Source organism: Macaca nemestrina, chromosome 4 (assembly GCF_043159975.1).
Source record: "Macaca nemestrina isolate mMacNem1 chromosome 4, mMacNem.hap1, whole genome shotgun sequence".
Classification (NCBI taxonomy): domain Eukaryota; kingdom Metazoa; phylum Chordata; class Mammalia; order Primates; family Cercopithecidae; genus Macaca; species Macaca nemestrina.
In genome coordinates, this window is record NC_092128.1 from 10,452,456 (window position 1) to 10,471,802 (window position 19,347).

Consider the following 19,347-nt stretch of genomic DNA (forward strand, 5'->3'; position numbering starts at 1 on the left):
GACTATACATTACTTAAACTATATATGTGTGTATACAATTACTCTGCATGATATATTTTATAATTTTTAAAGAAAAGGGAAGAAGGAGGAGGAGGAAGAGAGGAAGATGATGACTATGATGATGACAAAGGAGACAGCAAGTAATGCTTTGGGTCCCCGTGTGAGGCACATTCAGCACTGTGTGGATGGTTATCTGGGGGAAGTAATAGATATGTCCTCACCATTTCTATAGTCTCTGGACTCCAAATGTATCCTTGATCAGATTGGATCTTTGTGGTGCTTCACTGAGACTACACACCTGTCCAAACTGTAGGTTCGGGGATGGCTTCCTGGAGAAGCTAATGCTTGAGTTGAAGCCTAAGGGCACAGAGACATATATGATGATATACAGCATGATTGTCATTCATTTAACAAATATTTATTGAGGTTCTATTGAAAAAAAAAGGAACAGGGAGATATAAAGTTGTATCTGAAAACAGTGTCGTGAGTTTGCATCAGTGAAGAAACTGATGTTAGAAAGATATCATTTTTAGTTGTAATAGCATCAGGAGAATCTTAGAGTCATAGAAGTTCATAGCTGGGAAGAGAAGGAAGAAAGAGCTACTGAGCATTACTAGAGTTGGGCATGGTGGTAGGTGTTTTAGCTCTGCAGGTGGGTGAAAAGGGCATTCTGGGTGAACAGAAGGCCTCTGCAAAGGACAGAGGAGGGAATGACAGGGTGTATTGAAGAAATGGTGAGCAATATGGCTTGAGTGGAATACACTAACAAGTTAGCATTTATTGCAGGGGTTGGACAATTTGTTTTTGGTAAAGGGCCAGATGGTAAATATTTTAGGCTTTGTGGACAATACGGTCTCTGTTGCAATGACTTAACTCTGCTGCTATAGCAGGAGAGAAGCCATAGATCATACAGGTGTGACTGTGTTCCAATAAAACTTTACTTATAAAAACAGGTGGTGGGCTGAATTTGGTTCACAGACCAGAGTTTACAAACCCCTGGTTTATTGAATGCTTTGTTATGTGACCAGCTCCGGGCTAAGCACTTCATATGCATGATCTCAATTCTGAAAACAATCATGGAAGCAGGGCACTATTTATTACCATTGCCTTCTATTTACAGACATAGAGACCAAGGCTCAGAGAAGTGAAGGTCACGTAGAGGTAGGATTTGAGTCAGAGAGTCTTACCCCCATGGTTCACTCTTAATCACTGTGCTGTCCCGGTAATTAGAGGCATGGGTTACAGAGGACGGGCTGTCGCAGAGATTCCTGATGTCAGACGAAGTCATCTTGGTTAGATAATGGAGGGCCGTGGAGGGTTATGAAAGAGACTGACGTAATCAGGGTTCTCCCACTCCCTGTTCTTCTCAGCCTTGTTCTCCCTCACTGGGGTGTGACCTGTTGAGCTGCTCTCACTCAGGTTCTCACAAGCAGAACATCAAAGACAGAGTCTAAGATCATTTGGGATCAGCCTTGCCAAGAGGGCAGCATGGCATGGGAGGGAGTGGTCCGGTGCCATGGGGAGGGGGGCGACTGTTGAGTGCAGGCTGGGCCTCTTCCTTGACAGGCTGGGAGCACATGGCCTGCAGTAGAAGCTGAATGGCTTCAGGGGAACGTTAGGGACCAGTTTTCTGGACTGGTCACAGAAAAAAGCCCTTGTTGGCTCCTGGGTGTCTTGTTCAAATTGGGGAGCTGGTGCTGACACCGTCAGCAGCCTGCCCCATGGCAGCCTTCTCGCTTCAGAACAGTCTGTCAAGCTCACGTTTTCCACTTTCTAAGCCTTCCCAAACATAAGGATCGTGCCACTTCTGTGTGGAGAGATGACAGATTTTAATTTCCCCAAAAGGCAGTCACTTACTCATTTCCCCCTGACCCGGCAGATGAGAACGGATGAGAAAGGGTCCACACAGCCACGTTCGAAAATGGGCCAGACAGAGGATGGGAACCAATCCCTAGTTGTGTCATATCCTAATCCACACCATCATGGCTGGAAAGGGCGTTTCAAGGCCAGATCTTGATCTTTATGCTATACTGTAGATCAGTGTCCTCTGAAGTATGCTCCATAGGAGCATAAGAGCCCTACTCTTACAATATGCTATTTATTTATTTATTTATTTATTTATTTATTTATTGAGACGGAGTTTTGCTCTTGTTGCCCAGGCTGGAGTTCAGTGGCTCGATCTTGGCTCACTGCAACCTCCGCCTCCCGGGTTCATGCCATTCTCCTGCCTCAGCCTCCCAAGTAGCTGGGATTACAGGCATGCGCCACCACACCCAGCTCATCTTGTATTTTTAGTAGAGATGGGGTTTCGTCATGTTGGCCAGGCTGGTCTCAAACTCCTGACCTCAGATGATCCACCCGCCTCAGCTTCCCAAAGTGCAAGGCTTACAGGCGTGAGCCCCTGCACCCGGCCTACAATATATTCTTTAAAAAGAGTTCCAGAATGGATACATTTGGAAATCCCCAAGTGCTCCACCCCATCTCTTGGAGTTACATGATACTTTAAAGGCTCGGACACATTTTTATTTTATTTTTTATATTTTAAGACAGAGTCTCACTCTGTCGCCCAGGCTGTAGTGCAGTGGCATGATCTCAGTTCATTGGAACCTCTACTTCCCAGTTCAAGCGATTCTCCCGCCTCAGCTTCCCAAGTAGCTGGGATTACAGGCATGCACCATCATGCCTGGCTAATTTTTGTATTTTAGTAGAGATGGGGTTTTGCCATGTTGGCCAGACTGGTCTTGAACTCCTGCCTGTCTTGGCCTCCCAATGTGCTGGGATTACTGGTGTAAGCCACTGTGCCCGGCTGGCACATTTTATAATAAAGAATCATAAACCCATCCTTTAACTTGGCCGTCCTAAATGTAGTTTACCAAACAAAACCCTTGCTTCCAGTAATACCTGTAAAAATCCTGTAGTGCTAGTGTTCCCTAGATCTCATTTTGGAAAATAATGTTGCCGGTAATTACAGGTGATTAGGGTCAAGGTTTTTCTTTTTTTCTTTTTTTTTTCTTTTTTAAGTGGGATCACTGGATAATCTGTGATTTAGAAAAATAACCCAGGCAGCAGGTTAAAAGCTGAGTTAAAGAGAGTTAGACTCAAGTTAGGTAAAAGGATCTAACTAAAGTCAAGAAAACTAGTCCAAGAAAAATGATGGCACAAAGTATTGATAGTGATCATGAGGGTGGAAAGGGACGGATTTTTGTCTCAACACTTTTCTGAGATGGGATTGAAAGACTGTGTGATGGATTGAACATGTAAGGCGAAGGAGAGGCAAAGATCAAGGTTGTCCCTGCATTTTCCAGCGTGGTTGACCAGATGGATGGCTATGCTGTTAACCAGGACTGGAAACACAGAGGGAGAATTTGCAACATGGTTGCCTTTTGAAACAGCAAGTGTCAGAGCCGGTTCCATCCCAGTCTGAGTCCATACAGTTGATGTCACAGAGCAAGTATGGGCAAGAGCAGCACTGCCCCCCAGGCTCTGCAGAGATGGACAGTTTCTATATCTGACAGGCTCCTCTGCTGCGCTCCAGCTTCCCTGTTCAGTTTCCGTCTTCAGCTCCGGGTGTGAAACCTAGCAGGGTACATTGGCTGGGAAGTAAACAAGTCTCTTTCCCGTCAAAATGCTTAATTACAGCAATACATTATGACACAATTGGCCAGCCTGGTCTCTCGGAAAGGCTCACAAACAAGAACGATTGTTTTTGAGTGGGAGTTTCCAGGCTATTTGTCAGAGACTTTAGGGAAGTCAAAGTGGCGATAGTTTGTCAGAAGCAGCAATTAAAAATTGCCTCTGGATGTGTGTGAGACTGAAAGATATTTAAAAGCAGCGTAAATACTAGACTGTTATCCCCTCAGTATTGGAAGAAATTGTAACAAAAACTTACAGCATTGTCCTATGTTGCAAACAAATGAAAACTGAAAAGTATGAAGAAAAGTACAGCATGACATAAAACATCAAAATGTGAAGACTGTGGTTTCCTGGGAAGGCCACGAGAGAGGTCAGTTTATTAATATTATGACCTTATGTTCTACTGACAGGAAATTAAGGTTCATTTCTAGAACCACCATTCTGTAATTTATAACTGCTTCCGCAAAGTTCTTCTGTAGTCCACATTCTACCACATCAATTTAGACACTGTTACTTAGTTACATGTTCATATTTTAGCTTCACATTTATTGAGGGTCAATATTAGAGCTACACGAAGAACATTTCTACATCTTCTGCAAAACTCTTGACGATACTTTTTTGGGGACTTTGTTTCTCCATAGAAGGATTCACACACTCAGTTTTTAAAAGAATTTGGCACAAGAAAAAAGAAAATTGTTGTTTCCATTTCTTGTTGCATTTCTTTTTTTGTTTGTTTTAGCTGTGTAGAAAATGACAGTAATTGTAACAATAAATTGTGTAGATGCTCTGTTTCCTACATCACCACTGCCTTGTGTGAGTTCCATGAAACAGAGCTCTGCAAGGTACTCTGTGCTTGAATACAATTGGGAAATACTGGTGTACAACATTTCTCTTGGAGATTCATGAACGTATTAGTATACTAAGGGCTCAGAGAGTCTGAAGAAACGATCTCTATGTTATTTTTAATTTAATGTTATTTTTATTTTTTGATGGAATCTCACTCTATTGCCCAGGCTGGAGTGCAGTGGCATGATCTCGGCTCACTGCAACCTCTGCCTCCCAGATTCAAGCGATTCTTCTGCCTCAGCCTCCAGAGTAGCTGAGACTACAGGCGCATACCACCATGCCCGGCTAATTTTTGTATTTTTAGTAGAGACGAAGTTTTACCATGTTGGCCAGGCTGGTCACAAACTTCTGACCTTTGGTGTTCCACCTGCCTCGGTCTCCCAAGGTGCTGGAATTACAGGTGTGAGCCACTGCATCCAGCCAGAAACCTATGCTATTCTAACTCAGTTTTCCCTCCTCTCTATTTAAGGATATGAGCCTTTTAAAAATAGGTAACATCTATTTGGAACTAGATTTCCATATGATACTTTACTGTGGTAAAATATACATAACACAAAATGTACCATTTTAATCATTTTAAATATACAGTTCAATGACATTAGGAACATTAACATTGTTGTACAACTATACCACCATCCATCTCCAGAACATTTTTCACTTTCCCAAACTTCTCATTAAACAGTAACTCCCTATTTCCCCCTCTTCCCAACTCCTGGCAACCATCACAATTCTACTTCTCTAGAATACACTTTGGGGAACTACACATCCAATGGATTGATATATTTATACTGTGGTTTGAATGCGTCCCACAAGTTCATGTGTTGGAAACTTAGTCCCCATTGCGACAGTGTTGACTGTTAGGACCCTTAAGACGTGAGCAGGTCATGAAAGCTCTGCCCTCATGAATGGATTAATGCTATTATCAAGGATTACTGAGGGAGAAGGTTAGTTATTGCTGGAATGGGTCCCTGATAAAAGGCATGAATTCAGCCCCTTCCTTTCTCTTGCACATATTCTCTCGCTCTTTTGCATTCTGCCATGAGATGATGCAGCACAAAGGTCCTCACCAGATGCAGTTGCCATGCTCTTGTACTTCCAGCCTCCAGAATTGTGAGCCAAGTAAACTTCTATTGTTTATAAATTACCCAGTCTCAGGTATTCTGTTATAGCAACACAAAATGTCCTAAAACCAATTTGTGTTGGCCTCCTTTAATGAGGTTTTGATTTAAAATTTTTACTTTAATTACCTTTTTATATTTTTACTATTTTGTTAGCTGCCTGAAATCCTTAAACTCTTTTTTTTTTTTTTTTTTTTTGAGACGGAGTCTTGCTCTGTCGCCCAGGCTGGAGTGCAGTGGCCGGATCTCAGCTCACAGCAAGCTCCGCCTCCCGGGTTCACACCATTCTCCCGCCTCAGCCTCCCGAGTAACTGGGACTACAGGCGCCCGCCACCTCGCCCGGCTAGTTTTTTGTATTTTTTAGTAGAGACGGGGTTTCACCATGTTAGCCAGGATGGTCTCGATCTCCTGACCTCGTGATCCACCCGTCTCGGCCTCCCAAAGTGCTGGGATTACAGGCTTGAGCCACCACGCCCAGCCCTAAACTCTTTTTAAAGACAAGTAGCTTATCGACTATCAGTAAATATCTTATAACTAGAGATTCAGAATGCATATTAGCATAGTAAAGACTCTGAGAAGAGAGGCTTAATAAGAAATTGGAAGTGTAACACCCTATGAACATTTGTATAGCTTAATTGTGAATAATAAAATCTCATGATTGCAAGGGAACTCCAAAGTTCTGTATTTGCATCATATTGAACCATTTGTAGTCAACCATAAACATGTTCTCTCATCACTCTGACTTTGCACATGCTGTTCCCCAGGCTTCAGATGACACCTTCATTCCCTCATGCAAGCAGAGTTAAGTACTCATTTCTTTCTCCATGTTTGTAAATAACCCGATTTACACTTCTCTTATGCTGTATTTTAGTTTATTATAAATATTTGTTCACATGGCTATGTCCCCACTGGACTCTGAGGCAGAGGATATTTTGTTTAACTCCATGTGTTGCAGCTAGCAGATGATAGATACTCAATAAATGTTTATTAAATGAACTAATCTAGCGCAGCCATCCATTCAATGCTGTGAATAGTTTCTAGGACATTCCTGCATAGGCGTCTAATCTATGGCTGAATACCAATATCAGAAAACCCTGCCACCTGAGACAACTCATTAATCTATTGACAATCCTGACTGTTCAAGAAGTTATTTCTATAAAGAATGATCTGTCTTAAGATAGGAATCAGCACCATTACAATTGTAAGCTTATGAAAGGTGTATTTTTTTTTTTTTTTTTTACTGTTTTGTCCACTATTGTATCCCTGGCATCTAGGACAGACCTTAACACATAGTAGGCACTCAAGAAATATTTGAGTAATAAATGCTATCATACTTTCTACTATTCCGTTTTCACACTGATGTAAAGATACTACCTGAGACTGGGTAATTTATAAAGGAAAGAGGTTTAGTTGACTCACAATTCCACATGGCTAGGGAGTCCTCAGGAAACTTACAATCATGGTGGAAGGTGAAGGAGAAGCAAATATACCTTCTTCATAAGGCAGCAGCAAAGGAGGAACTGCCAAATACTTATGAAACCATCAGATCTTGTGAAAACTTACTCATTGTCAGGAGAAAAACATGGGGGAACAACCCCCATGATTCAATAACCTCCCACCAGGTCCCTCACCTTGATACACGGCGGTGACAATTTGAGATGAGATTTGGGTGGGGACACAGAGCCAAACCGTATCATACTTTGTATTAAAATAAGATGTGAGGTAGTCTTTTATAAATTATTTAGCACTTTAGTAGTGTTTTAGTGAATGCATAACATAAGAATAAGAAATTTCTTAATTATTAGAAAGGAGGAAACAAAATTACTATTTATAACTGATAACATTTTATAGCTAGAAAAATCCAATACAATGAACTGATAGACAATGCAAAATTAGAAAGTTTAGCAAAGTTGCTTGTTGCAAAACATATGTCTACAAAGTATATCTTCTCACATTCTAAAAACAGAAAGCCAATTAGTTAACGTAATTAAAAAATCCTACTTGTAATAGCAGCAAAAATATGAAATAATTGGAAATAATCTTCGGAAGCATGCAGGATCAATGTGAAGAATGTAACAATGATAGTAGGATAATTTGTTAAGTATTCACAAAAACAATTGAGTTGGATCTCTACCTTATACCCTACGCCAAAATAAATTTTATATTGTTTAATTAATGTAAATGATGGTAAATCAAGGTAAATGTAATGATGAAACTCTTGAAGAACCAGAGAAAAATATGTGTAAATATTTACGAGACCTTATCAGATCTGGACTAGCATATATGTTAGTCCAGAAGACTCTTCTAAGCATATATGTTTTTCCCCATAAGGAAGAAGACCAGTGAATTTGATTACATTAAAACGAAAAACTTTTGTGTCAGAAAGTATCATAGAAATATATACATTTTTAAAAACACCTTTACTGAGGTATAATTGATATACAAAAAACCTGGATACATTTAATGTATAAATTCCAACAAGTTTGGAGCACCATCAGCAGTATCAGAGGTAAATGAATAACTGACTAAAACATTTGGAACATAAATGACACAGGAATTCAGTCCTCATCATAAACTTATATGAAATCAATAATAGGTAAAATCTCTAATAGGAGAATGAATTAACACTTGAATGAGTAAGTTACAAATGAAGGAAATACAGTGGTCAATAATATTATGAAAACATGCCCCACCTCATTAGGAATAAAAAGAAATTTAAATCAAACTAAAACAATGAGATACTATTCTTTCCTAGAAAATTGTCAAATTACAAAAAAAAAAAAAGAAGCATCCAGGTTGATGAAGATGCAGTAACGTGGAAGCATGCCCCACAGTTGCAGACCCATAACCTGGTGCTGCCTTTTAGTAAGGCAGCTGGGTGACAGGTGCCCAAATCTTAAAAATGTTTAATCTTGTAATCCTTTGACCCAGTATCTTTTTTTCTTTCCTTTTCTTTCTTTCTTTCTTTCTTTCTTTCTTTCTTTCTTTCTTTCTTTCTTTCTTTCTTTCTTTCTTTCTTTCTTTCTTTCTTTCTCTCCTTCTCCTCCTCCTCCTCCTCCTCCTTCTTCTTCTCCTCCTCCTCCTCCTTCTCCTTCTCCTTCTCCTTCTTCTCCTCCTCCTCCTCCTCCTCTGTTGCCCAGGCTGGAGTACAGTGGCATGATCATGGCTCACTGCAGCTTTGACCTCCCAGGCTCAAGCAATCCTCCCTCCTCAGCCTCTTGAGTAGCTGAGACTACAGATATGCACCACCATGCCCAGGTAATTTTTAAAATTTTTTTGTAGAGATAGGGTCTTGCTATGTTGCCCAGGCTGGTCTTGAACTCCTGGCCTGAAGTGATCCTGCCGCCTCGACCTCTCAAAGTGCTGGGATACAGCCACCATGCCTGGCCTAACCCAGTAACTTTATTCCTAGTAATTTTTCTCATGGACATAGTGATGCTCACACAAAACATTCATCCTATAATTATTTGTAAAAATGAGAAACTAAAAACAATAATATAGACATATTCATAAGATGTATTTTGCAACCATTTAAAATAATATTTTAAAAGAATATTGAAGGATTTGAAAAATATTCATTATATATTATTGAAACGAATAAAGCAGGGTACATATTTAAGCATACCATATGATCCCAACTTTGCAATCTACATACACATGTGTAATGTATATACATATATGTGTGAATGTGCATGAAGAAAAAAAGACTGGAAGGAAATACTAATGGTTACTTCTGGGTGATAGGATAATGGATGATGGGTGGATGATTTTTTAAATTATTAAATCATAAACACATACAGCTGGCCCCTGTATCCTGAGGTACCACACTGGCAGTTATTTTTTATTTTTATTTTTTTGAGACAGAGTCTCAATCTGTTGCTCAGGGCAGAGTGCAGTGGTGCGTTGTTGGCTCACTGCAACCTCCACGTTCCGGGTTAAAGTGATTCTCATGCCTCAGCCTTCCGAGTAGCTGGGATTACAGGCACGAGCCACCACACCTGGCTAGTTTTTTGTATTTTTTTTTTTAGTAGAGACGGGGTTTCATCATGTTGGCCAGGCTGGTCTCGAACTCCTGAGCTCAAATGATCCACCTGCTTTGGCCTCCCAAGGTGTTGGGATTACAGGTGTGAGTAACTGTGCCTAGCAAGCAGGCAGTTTTTAAAATCTGAGGTTGTCTGAGTCTGTGGGATTTGGAACTCGTGGATATGGAAGTCTGACTGGGGGATCTGAGCATTCGTGGATTTGGGTATCTGGGTGACGTCCCAGAATTAATCAGGAGAGATGACTGTATATAATAAAAACTTTAAATATCTTTAAAACACTCCCCCACTTCAGTTATTGCCACAGTCCCATCCTATATGATGCCTCTGGGCCCAGCTTACACATTACTGCCCCTTTCTCTTTACAGTTTTACAATGACTAAACCCCAGAAGGTCTGCAGGCAATAAGGCATCACGTAGAGAGCCTTGTCTCATGGCCTCTGTTCCTTTAAATCCTTGCCTGTCATTCAGATTAGAGATAGATGCTGGTCACCTCCTGCTCAGAATGACAGCTCCTGCATACTCAGCAGCGTATCTCATCCACCATCTCTTTGCACATTTAAAGGGCACAGTCATGCTGTATCTGATCTATCCACAGATGTAAATGTCCTCCCTACCTTATGGCTTCTCTTATGTGCAAACTAGCAGCTCTTCCCCATCATTTAGGGCATGCGGCCATGGCTTGTGGATCACAATGGGTGCTATTAGGTTACTGCAAAACTAATCGTGGTTTTCATCATTAAAAGTAATTAAAAGTGACCGGGCGCGGTGGCTTATGCCTATAATCCCAGCACTTTGGGAGGCCAAGGCAGGCAGATCACGAGACCAGGAGTTCGAGACCCGCCTGACCAACATGGTGAAACCCCGTCTCTACTAAAAATACAAAAATTAGCCAGGCGTGGTGGCACGCGCCTGTAATCCCAGCAACTCAGGAGGCTGAGGCAGGAGAATCACTTGAATCCGGGAGGCGAAGGTTGCAGTGAGCTGAGATGGCGCCATTGCACTCCAGCCTGGGAGGCAGAGTGAGATTCCGTCTCCAAAAAAAAAAAAAAAGTAATTAAAAGTAATCACGATTACTTTTGCACCAACCTAATATTATTGCCAGAATTTTCAGTGAGACTCCTATTCTCCATCTCCATTTCGATATGGAAGGATGAAGGCCTAAAGTTACATTCACTTGTGGTAGGGGGCATTACTGGGTATAAGGACTTTTTATTTGTAGGTATTAACATTTTCCCTAGTGATAGGAAAGAGGTAGGGACAGGTATTGCCCGAGTAGGTTGCATCCAGGTTGATGAAGACGCAGTGACATGGGAAGCGTGCCCCACAGTTGCAGATCCATAACCTGGTGCCATCTTTCAGAAAGGCAATTGGGTGGCAGGCAGTATGCCTTACTGAAAGGCGAACACCTGTGAGAGTTGGGGTTGTGGAACCCAAGCTGGGAAGGGCTTGGAAATTGTTTGGTTTTCTTGCCTAAGGAAATTAGCTGAGGACCTGAAGCTTCCTTCTAACTGAAAAGAGGACTCCAGTGACAAGTCCACCAAGAGGGTGAAATAGGCATCTGAAAATGAAACAAAGAGCTTAAGCCAGTCCAGGCAATGCATGGTGAAAGGTAGAGTGTTTGACAAATGGTATTAGTGGTTACATATTTCTAGCCAGACTAGGTACTGATGGATGAAATTCATTGTCATCCAAGCCAGCTTGGCAGTTGACCCCCTGAGCCGCATCTTCCAAAGCTGGTATAGGAAAATAAATGTTATAGGCCAAAAAAAAAAAAAAAAAAAAAAAAAAAAAAAAAGGCTCTCAGTTGCTGCACAAAAGGGTGAAGGTGAAAATTCTTTTTATTTTTTTGAGACCAAATCTCGCTTTGTCGCCCAGGCTGGAATGCAGTGGCGCAATCTCGGCTCACTGCAAGCTCCGCCTCCCGGGTTCACGCCATTCTCCTGGCTCAGCCTCCCGAGTAGCTGGGACTACAGGCACCCGCCACCATGCCCAGCTAATTGTATTTTTTAGTAGAGACGGGGTTTCACCGTGTTAGCCAGGATGGTCTGGATCTCCTGACCTTGTGATCCGCCTGCCTCGGCCTCCCAAAGTGCTGGGATTACAGGCGTGAGCCACCGCGCCCAGCCTAACAGGGTGAAAATTCTTAACACTGCTGAATGGTATGCTCGAAAGTGGTTAACGTAAATTTTTACCACAATTTTAAAAACTATGCATCTGTTAATATAAAAATGTAAACAATTGATATAAAATGCCAAGTAATTAGAAATAAAGTCGCATAAAGAAACTTTAAAGAAAAGTTACTTGGATTAGTTTCTTCCTTTCAAGGTGGTTATGTAAATTTTTTGAAATAAAAATTTGATCGATTAAAAAAATGATTTTGTGTTGTAATAAACTTTGAAAGGTCTGGGTTAAGCCAAGAGAAGCACATTTCTTTATTGCTGGATTTTTATACACTGATGTAAAATTTAAACTTCTAGAGGGAGTTAGAGTATGCCGTATTTCCCAAACTTATCTGACCATGGAACATTGTTTTTGTAGAATATCTCTGAAGATGCTTCTGTATTAGAGATTGGACTGAGGGAGAAAAGTACCAGGAAACAAAACCATCTGGGCATACTTCCATCTTTGACTAAAGATGAATTTCCTGTGGAGAAGTATGTGCTTTGCAAAATCATGTTTCTTTGCTTTCACATAGTCATTGAAAAGTTTTTCTTTTCCCATTTAGTCTTTTTTTCTTTTTTCCTTTTTTTTTTTTTTTTTTGATACAGAGTCTTGCTCTGTTGCCCAGGCTGGAGTGCAGTGGCAGGATCTCAGTTCACTGCAACCTCCGTCTCCTGGGTTCAAGTTATTCTCACGCCTTGGCCTCCTGAGTAGCTGGGATTACAGGTGAGCGCCACTATGCCCAGCTGATTGTTGTATTTTTAGTAGCGATGGGGTCTCACCATGTTGGCCAGGCTGGTCTCAAACCCCTGACCTCAGGTGATCCATCCGTCTTGATGTCTTAAAGTGCTGGGATTACAGGCGTGAGCCACCATGCCCAGCCCCTTTCAGTCTTGTAGCTGATGTTCCTTTTGAAAAGTTTTATTTCTCAGTTGACTAAGGGAAAAAGAATTTTTCAGAACTCATGTTAAGAAAGCTAGGGACACAGAGTGCCCTAGAACTGTGACTCTCAAATTCCAACATCTGTAGGGCTCATCTGGGGAGACCCTCACCCTCAGAGAGATTTTGACTTCATGGATTAATGGGAGGAAAAAGAAACTGCATTTTTAATAACAAGTGACGAAATCTGTGTGCCCATGCACTGGGGTTAAGCACAAAGATGACTGTCATTGTCTCATGTGTAGGATTAGCAAGAGCCAGCTGGGCTAGGGTAGAGAGATTGAGAAAGTCAACTAGGGGAGAGAAAATGGCGGATACTTAGAATCAGTGCCTGCTGAGTGATTGGAGCCTGAAGCAAAGGAAAAACTAGTACTGGTTCTGTCTTTATTTAAAATCATGATATTTTGTGCATAGCATGGTTTTTTGTTTTTTGTTTTTTTTTTTCTGCATTAAACTATTATTTATCTCAATTACTGAGATTTGTGGTGCTCCCTTAAATTTTGGGTATGTAGTGCCTTACCCAGTCCTCACCCTAGAATTTCTAATTTTCCCAGAAATTTCCAAGAATAGTCTGTTTGTATGACGTGAGTTTGCCCCACTCGAGTTGAATTCCCGTATAGGTCCTTTTGCCTCTTTAGAATCTGTGAGCATTTCTTGCTTTGTTGCAGACCTCACTTGAAGAAAGCACAGACGTTCTGCTCAGCAGCGTCTGAGAACTCAGTCTGTGTCCTTCAGACTCCAAACCACTGCTCGTGATCTTCTTTTATGCTTGATGGAGTGCGTTGCTCACCCGCAGCTGCTGGGTCAGGTTCTGGATGCTTCTGTCTGCTTCTTCTACTGTCTTACTTCTCCTTGTTCTTGAATGAGTTCATAAGGAACATCTTGGTTTTTCATTTCAGTTTCTGAGCACTGTTTTCACTACAGTTGCAGCCATTCTTTTGGATAATTCACTGTGTACCAGGCAGGTCCCTTCCAGGGAATATTGCTCATTCTCACAACGACCTTGTCTATTTCCAGAGGAGAAGCTGGATGGAGGGGCTGACCATGCAGTGCAAGGAACCTGTTGGTCGGCTCACGTCAGTTAGCATTACTTAACAGGAGGCAGTTTGCCTCTGATATCTTTCTGCATAGTTTACACATCATTCTTTGTTAAAGTTGAATTTTTCAAAATTACTGTTATGTCATATCCTTCATGCACGAGAATGGATTGATGATTCAAAAGGGATTAAAATAAAAATTGTTGATGAAAAAAGCCAAACTTCGTAAAATATTTGAAGAAATTTATTCCGAGCCAAATATGAGGACCATGACCCATGACACAGCCCCAGGAGGTCCTGAGAACATATGCCCAAGGTGTTTGGGTTACAGTTTGATTTTATACATTTTAAAGGGACAGAGGTTACAGTCTGACATGAATCAATATGAGGCAGGAGACCAGCAGGTCTGACAGGATGAAGTAAAGAAACTGGCAACAACCAGCAGGTGACGCCCAACTGAAGTGAAGCAGGAACCAGCAGGTGGCACTGAAGGCAACCAGTCATTGCCCTTGCTACTCATTAGCATAAGACACTCCCACTAGCATCATGACTGTTTACAAATGCCAGGGCAATGACCCAGAAGTTACCGTCCCTTTTCTAGAGATTTCTGAATAATCCACCCCTTAATTTGCATGTAATTAAAAGTGGGTATACATTCAGCTGCCAACAGCCCACGCTCTGCTGACTCTGAGCCCACCGCCTAGGAGTTAGACCTTATCCACAAAGAGCGGCTCTGGTTCAATGAAAGATTGCTGCCTAACACTACCATCTTCCCCTTGAATTCTTTCCTGGGAGAAGCCAAGAACCCTGCTGGGCTAAGCCCCAATTTCTGAGCTCACCTGCCTGCCCACATCAAATACATGTAAAGTTTACATTGGTTTGGCCTGGAGAGATGGGACATCTTGACATAGGCACTTCTAGGTCATGGGTGGTTCAAAGATTTCCTGATTGGCAATTGATTGACAGAGTTAAATTACTATCTAAATGCCTGGAGTCAACAAAAAGGAGTGTCTGTATTAAGATAAGGGGCTGTAGAGACCAAGGTTCTTATTATGTAGATGAAGTCTCATAGGTAGATACCTTTAGTGGCAATAGATGGCAAATGTTTCCTATGCAGACCTTAAAAAGTTGCTGGACTCTCAGCTAATCTCCTCAGGATCAGAAAAAGACCAGAGAGGGATCAAGATTCTGTACAGAATGTAAATTTCCCCCACAAGAGACAGCTTTGCAGGGCCACTTCAAAATATGTCAGAGAAATGTATTTTGGGGTAAAGTATCTTGATTTCTTGTAGGACCTGCTATCTGTCTTGTGATGCTATACTGGAATCAGGTTGGAATTTGGTATCTTACGGCTACAGAGGGTCTGTTTTGTCAATCTTAAGATGTCTGTTTTGATGTTAATGCTGGTCAATTGTGCCTGAACTCCAAAGGGAGGAAGGTGTCATGAGGCATGCCCTACCTCTCCTTCCCATCATGGCCTGAATTAGTTTTTCAGGTTTACTTTGAAATCCCCTTGGCTAAGAGGAGGGGTCCATTCAGTCAGATGAGGGGCTTATAATTGTATTTTTGGTTTACAAAATGTAAACATCTGAAGTGAATGTGCAACTGCAGAATGCAGATCTGTATGAACTGGAAAAACCGTATCTGGGAGGGGAATGATGATCAAAATCAGCCTAACAAGATAATTACAGCTGGGAAATGCAGTAAAAAAAAAAATACCAAAAAAACCCCTCTGTTTTACTGGGCCATTTGCAACCTGCTCTCAGTTTATTTTCTTCCAAAACTTTTTTCCTTTTTGAGATGAAGTCTGGCTCTGTAGCCCAGGCTGGAGTGCAGTGGCACGATCTCGGCTCACTGCAACCTCTGCCTCCTGGGTTCAAGCGATTCTGCTGCCTCAGCCTCCTAAGTAGCTGAGATTACAGGCATGTGCCACCACACCTGGCTTTTTTTTTTGTAACAGAGCTTCTGTTGCCCAGGCTGGAGTACAGTGACACCATCTTGGCTCACTGCAACCTCCACCTTTCGTGTTCAAGTGATTCTCCTGCCTTAGCTTCCCCAGTAACTAGGACTACAGGTGTGCCCCACCACATCTAGCTAATTTTTGTATTTTTAGTAAAGATGTGATTTCACCATGTTGGCCAGGCTGGTCTTGAACTCCTGACCTCAAGTGATCCACCCTCCCTGGCCTCCCAAAGTGCTGGGATTACGGGCTTGAGCCACTGCACCCAGCCAAAACTTTTCAAGTTAGTAACATGAAACTGTTAATCTGTTCACATCATTTTCTAACAATATATAGCGACCACCTTAATAAACCAAGTTTTTCTTTTCATGCCCCCTTCAAAGACAAAATAAGTCTTCCAGCATGAAACAAACAAATTTCATTACTAAAAGTGGAGATGAGACCAAAACTCCTCAAAGTTCATTCAGAGTTTACCCAGTTATACTTTCCGTAGCAAGAATACTATTAGTTACACAGTTGTGGGAGAACTTATAAAACCAGCTGCAAAAGTGAGTGCCACATAGTTCTGAGCTCAGAGAGAAAAACAGAACAAGCTACTGGCTAAATTCCTAAATCACATGACTCCGTAGGATGTCACATCATTTATATGGCATAAAATATGGAAGAGCACATCAATAGTTTTGCTTTGTAGCAGTGTAAGTTTGCTGCATATAAAGTATGAGTCAGTTCTTGAAAAAGACAGAACAGGAGAAGCACTTGATGGCAGTTTGTTCTTCTTATCATTGAAAATTCACGCTACAGAAGAAGTTTCTGAAGTCGTGTTATTGGTGACTTTGTGTGCTGTGATACAGACTAGACAATGTGCATTGGGGCAGTGTTCATGGAACAACAGCTATGTGTGCGCCCAGAGAGGCTCACCAAAGTGGCAACCCAAATGTCAAAATCAGCTTAAAAAGAGAATTGCTCTATTCTCAGAAAACAGTTGGCAGTCAATGATATGCCTCTGACCTTTAGCACTGAAGGAAGGAATTTTAAAAAACATGACTGTGCAACCAATGTGACTGTGTATGCTTTCAGCATGCATCTTTGCAACATGCCGGAAGAAGAAATGGGCAGGGATGACAAAACACTGCTTTTCCATGCTCAAGTCCACTGGCTCTCGAGAGGGAAGACCCCAAGGGGAAGGGTCCTAGGTGGGGTTTAAAATGAGGGATAAGACAAAACCTTTCCTTCATTCATGATGCGTTTGTTTTTCTTTGTCAGAAAAAGAAACTGATGATGTATCATGAAGCACGTTTATGTAGCATGTCCAAATGCTGAATAAACAAAAATTACTTTCCAGAGCTGATACAATGAAAGAGTGGATAAACACAGTGGATGAAAACATTTTTCCTTCCCTTTGAAAGTGATATACTCATTAACTTAGCATTGATGCAGAACAGAAATTAGTCTTCAGTGGAAATTTCTCCATAATTTCTAGGTCCTTTTTCAATTTGCATATCCAAAATTACTTTGTATCAATGTCAACATTATGTTTGTGACATTGTACTGAAAATTTGCAGGATGTTATTGTTGGGGGAAACTGGGTAAAGGATATGTGGGAATTTCTTCTCGGTTTTTACAATGACACATGAATCTATAATTATCTTAAAATTAAAAGTTTAATTTAGAAAAGTTTAATCAAACAACAAAAGCATAACGCTGTGATGAACAACCTGGTCTGTAATCTTTGTACAGTTCTAAGGAGGCTTCATCGGGATAAACTGCTCCAAGTGGGATTGCTGGATCAACTCATATACAGATTTTTGCATCTATGTTCATGAGGGATATTGGTCTACAGTTTTTTTTTCATGTAATCTCGGTCAGGTTTTGGTATCGGAGTTATGCCGACCTCATTAAAAAAAGTGAGGAAGATTTTTATCACCCTTCATGTAATTTATCCTCTTCCACTATAGGAATTTGTTAATTTCCATATTCCTCTTCTAAAGTGTCCCACTTCTGAGAAGGTAATTCTGATAATTGTTAGTGTGACAATGAAATACAATACATTTTCCTTTATCCTACCTTTTCCAAAACATAAATGCTGTTTTACTTGTTCTCCCTCTATGTTTCTAATCATAGCACGTTGTAGTATTGTGATATAGTTTATAGAAAAGGGACAATTTTATCTTGAACTTTTAACCTTGCCCGTCTGGATTTGGCTTCATTTTGACTTCGAGTTTGGTCATTTCTAGCATGATCAACTTTGTCCAACGAACAGCAAAATTCGTTGTCACCTTTCTTGTACTCAGGAGAGTTTCAAAGCTTGAAATCATTTCATCTTTCACACATATTTCTGTTTTTCCCTCCTCTCTCCTTCTCTGCTACTGCAGAGGGTGGGAGTAGCATAAACCCTCACAGATGCACTTTTTCACATTTCCAGTTTGCATTGTGATCATAGACCTTTCAACCAAAAACGATTCCAAACTTTTAAAATATGTTCTTCAATACCGTTGTCATTTCTGTATGCTTCTCTTCTATTTTTGTAAATTGGTGAGACAACTTTTAAAGAAATGTCTTCATGGTTATAGTTCTCTTTGTAAGCAGCTAAGAGAAACAAACAGATTGTCTCTCATTTTCTCTTTGAGAGTCCTGTGGGCCAAAGCTCACGACTGTGTTTTCATGCTCCAGGCGGCACACGATCTTTCCTTGAGCTGAGCTTTATCTGTGTTTGTGACTTTCATAATTGCTTCAAGAATCTGAATAACCACTTTCCTTCTTCTTTTCATCTTTGGCCCCTTTTCTCTCCCCTCTGGCTCTCTGCTGGCCTCCTTCCTCCTCTCTTCTCATTGTGGGTCTTCAGCTTGGTCTACAGTGGCCTGCTCTTCTCATTCTTTTTGGTTTTTATTTGCATGAATTTCACTAGACCCTTCTGTTGGCACAGTATAGCCATTTTCACCCCGACTTTTACTTTTAGAACCCTTTGCTCATTATTTTATTTTTATTTTTATTTGAGACAAGGTCTCACCTTGTCACCCAGGCTGGAGTGCAGTGGTACAATCATGGCTTACTGCAGCCTCAACCTACCTAGGCTCAAGTGATCCTACCACCTCTGCCTCCCAAGTAGCTGGGACTACAGGCACACACCACCATGCCCAGCTAATTTTTGTATTTTTTGTAGAGACAGAGTCTTGCTTTGTTGCCCAGGCTGGTCTTGAACTCCTGGGCTCAAGCCATCCACCCACCTTGGCCTCCCAAACTACTGGGATTATAGGTGTGAGCCATGGTACACAGCCCCTTTGCTCATTCTTTTTTTTTTTTAAATTTTATTATTATTATTATTATTATACTTTAAGTTCTAGGGTACATGTGCATAACGTGCAGTTTTGTTACATATGTATACTTGTGCCATGTTGGTGTGCTGCACCCATCAACTCGTCAGCACCCATCAACTCGTCATTTACATCAGATATAACTCCCAATGCAATCCCTCCCCCCTCCCCCCTCCCCCCTCCCCATGATAGGCCCCGGAGTGTGATGTTCCCCTTCCCGAGTCCAAGTGATCTCATTGTTCAGTTCCCACCTATGAGTGAGAACATGCGGTGTTTGGTTTTCTGTTCTTGTGATAGTTT